Source organism: Lolium rigidum, chromosome 1 (genome assembly GCF_022539505.1).
Source record: "Lolium rigidum isolate FL_2022 chromosome 1, APGP_CSIRO_Lrig_0.1, whole genome shotgun sequence".
Lineage (NCBI taxonomy): Eukaryota > Viridiplantae > Streptophyta > Magnoliopsida > Poales > Poaceae > Lolium > Lolium rigidum.
In genome coordinates, this window is record NC_061508.1 from 236,981,768 (window position 1) to 236,984,676 (window position 2,909).

General features: G+C 38.6%; 1 long non-coding RNA gene across 3 annotated transcripts; it reads right to left on the bottom strand.

Moving 5' to 3' along the window:
- Window positions 1–220: 220 nt before the first annotated feature.
- Window positions 221–2,369, bottom strand: LOC124683355. Of its 3 annotated transcripts, XR_006996648.1 has the most exons (5): window positions 2,269–2,367; window positions 2,097–2,190; window positions 1,866–2,000; window positions 476–1,659; window positions 221–371 (listed from the first exon to the last, which is right to left on the bottom strand). It is a non-coding gene; the product is annotated as an uncharacterized LOC124683355 (long non-coding RNA). The 3 variants fall into 3 exon arrangements; XR_006996649.1 differs by having other exon boundaries at window positions 476–1,656; window positions 2,097–2,369; XR_006996647.1 differs by having other exon boundaries at window positions 2,097–2,369.
- Window positions 2,370–2,909: the final 540 nt, after the last annotated feature.

The window sequence follows — 2,909 nt, forward strand, 5'->3', positions numbered from 1 at the left end:
GCTACAGATTTAGAGCAACAAGTGTATGCGTTGGTAGGCATATCCTATACGAATTGAAAATTTTATTTAAATAATATTATATTTCAGCCAGGTTGGTTTGATCGCTATGGTAGATTTTTTCTTATAGAAAGACGGTAGTCCGTACGTGCCAAATCACATCACACAAAACATAGAATATGAATGAATTTAGTGACAAAAATTAAATATTTATTATTGAAATCACCATCCATACATGAAAATTATCTGAAAAGGAGAAAGTTTACAATTTTGCAGCACAATTTGATAGTCTACCTAGACCTATATACATCGGTTCTACTAATTTGCCAACAAATTCTGATATCCGACTGAGCAAGTCTTCTGATGTATGGAACCTGCACATAAAAAACTCTATTTTCAGTATCGAAGTGGCAAAAGACAAGACAGTGTGATGGCGTGCAATGAGTTAACTTGCATAAAAAATTGCAGCTATACTAACCTTGGTGGCATGCCAAAACTAGTTCAGCATAAGACATGTTTGCGATCCACTGCATTTAAATCAGCTCATCAGACCACACGTCATTGTGGCTACCACACAGATGGAAATGAAAAAGAAAATCTATATAAGAAATAACCAAGATGGGATCTGAGCAATCCATAAAATAGATGATCACAATCATTTAATTATCAAGCTAGATCATCCAGCCGACAGCATATCAAAGTTCTTAATTAACTAATCGATGGAATGGTCAATAAAATTATCAGAAAGCTACAATTTTTCCAACATGCATAAGTAGAAGTTCACACCAGAAACTGAGGTTTGCAGGGCCAGACATTTAAACTCTAAATTCTTTTAAGGCGCAGATACATGTGCAGTTAAAAAACATGAAAAACATAAAATGAAAACTTAGAAACTACTACTAACATGGACCCATGTCACTTCAAACTCGCATTGGTTCCCATGGTAAGATTCCAAAACTGCAAGCAAGCATATACCACGTGATGCAAAAAAAAAGTGAATCTAAATCTAGTCACAAGCGTGATGGTAGTCCTAGCTTTTAGCAAGTTGAAGTTGTAAAAGTAATGAGGGAGGAATTACTATAAGTTCTAGTTAGAGTCATTTATGTCAGTATTATTCGGCAGATTTTGTATGTGCCACCGACGAAAACTAGCAGCAGATAAATAAAATATATCAATAATAGCATGGACTAGTTAAAGGAAATACATAAATAGTCTATACTGGAAGGATGCCAAACTATATCCGAAGTCAAATTTAAAGTAGGACAATGAACTTCTGCATGAATAATGAAAAAACACATTCAGTGAGATATCATCAATTCCGTTGGTGGTATATACAATGTTAGCAGCAGCCTTGAGAGCTTCTGAATTCGCTCTTTTGCTATGTCAGATTCTCTGCCAAGGAAAAGTGATAGTTGGTGCACTATTGGAGGCCATAAAATAGAAAATAAACTGTCTGTAATTGACCAAAGGCATGAAGATCTAGCACACACCAAAAGAGACACAATAAGGATACCAATTGAAGGATATTAATATGTGTCAGAGATACGAGAAAGGAGTAATAATAAGTTGTAAAACAGAAAAACGCACATACATTTGACAGATCTTCTCGAGTACCCTTGGAACAGATACAAGTACTTCAGCACCCATTTGCGTTTTTATCTTCTGAAGGTTAAAATCAAAACAACAATTTTAGCAGGGGTCACCTGAGGAGGCATTAATATACATTGAGTTGCAGGGCCCGGGTTTAGTTTGTATGCAGAAGAAGCAAACTGAAACTTGCAAACGATAGTTTAATCTGAAATACCACATGAGAAGGAGCAGTAACAGATGCAAGTGATATGAATCGACAAAAGGGGATGAATCATTACCTGCAGGTCGTCCTGCTGCAGGTTGCTATTACTGATGCAGCTCTATTTCAGGCTTCTTGATACGCCAGATCGTGCCGTCTGCGCTGCTGCATCAACCTCCAGTGACATCGCACTAGTCAAGGATACACGGAATTTCTACAAAGATTTGATAACCGCTCAAACCAAGGCAAAATAAGAGACGAATCTAATAGGGTAAAAAAGAGAAATTGCATCTGGAGCAAGAAGCTCTACCGCGCCCTTCCGCTTCCGCGCCGCCGTGCTCTGACTCGCCGACGCGGCTTTTCGACAAACATCCGCATCACGTAGTAGCCCAAATACATCTTAGCTGCAAAAGAATTTCTCAGATTTAGGGTATCTCATAATAGGAGGCGAGTAGTGGGATGTATCATGTGGGCTGCATCACCGGCCGCCACTGGTCGCCGGCAAGGAAGGGCCTGCTCGCCGATGGCTGAGAGGCACGCTAGGGGAGCGGATTGAGGCGGCTAGGTTTGGGGAAGGGAAGGAGTGGGACTGGAATTGGACGGGCGTAGGTTCGTGGCTTGGTGGGGTTAAGCAAGGAATCGTTGAGTCGTGATTAGTGGGCTGGGCTTGTTTTACAACTACAAACTGTATAATGTATAACAGATGTAGCCTACAACGCATGCATGCGTATCTACGATAAAATTTTGCAACGAATATCTAGAGCGTTGCCGAGTATGTATTGCTTTAGAGGGGGTTTTCTTGTAGTGGGTGTTTTAGTAACATGAAAATTTCTACAACCATATTTTCCTCTCTCATAATAACTTTCAGTAGCAACATGAGCAAACTCAACAATATAACTGTCACATAAAGCATTCTTATCATGAGTCTCATGCATAAAATTATTACTCTCCACATAAGCATAATCAATTTTATTAGTAATAGTGGGAGCAAATTCAACAAAGTAGCTATCATTATTATTTTCATCATCAAATATAGGAGACATATTGTAATCATAATCAAATTTATCCTCCATAACAGGCGGTACTAAAAGACCAATATCGTTATAATCATCATAAATAGGAG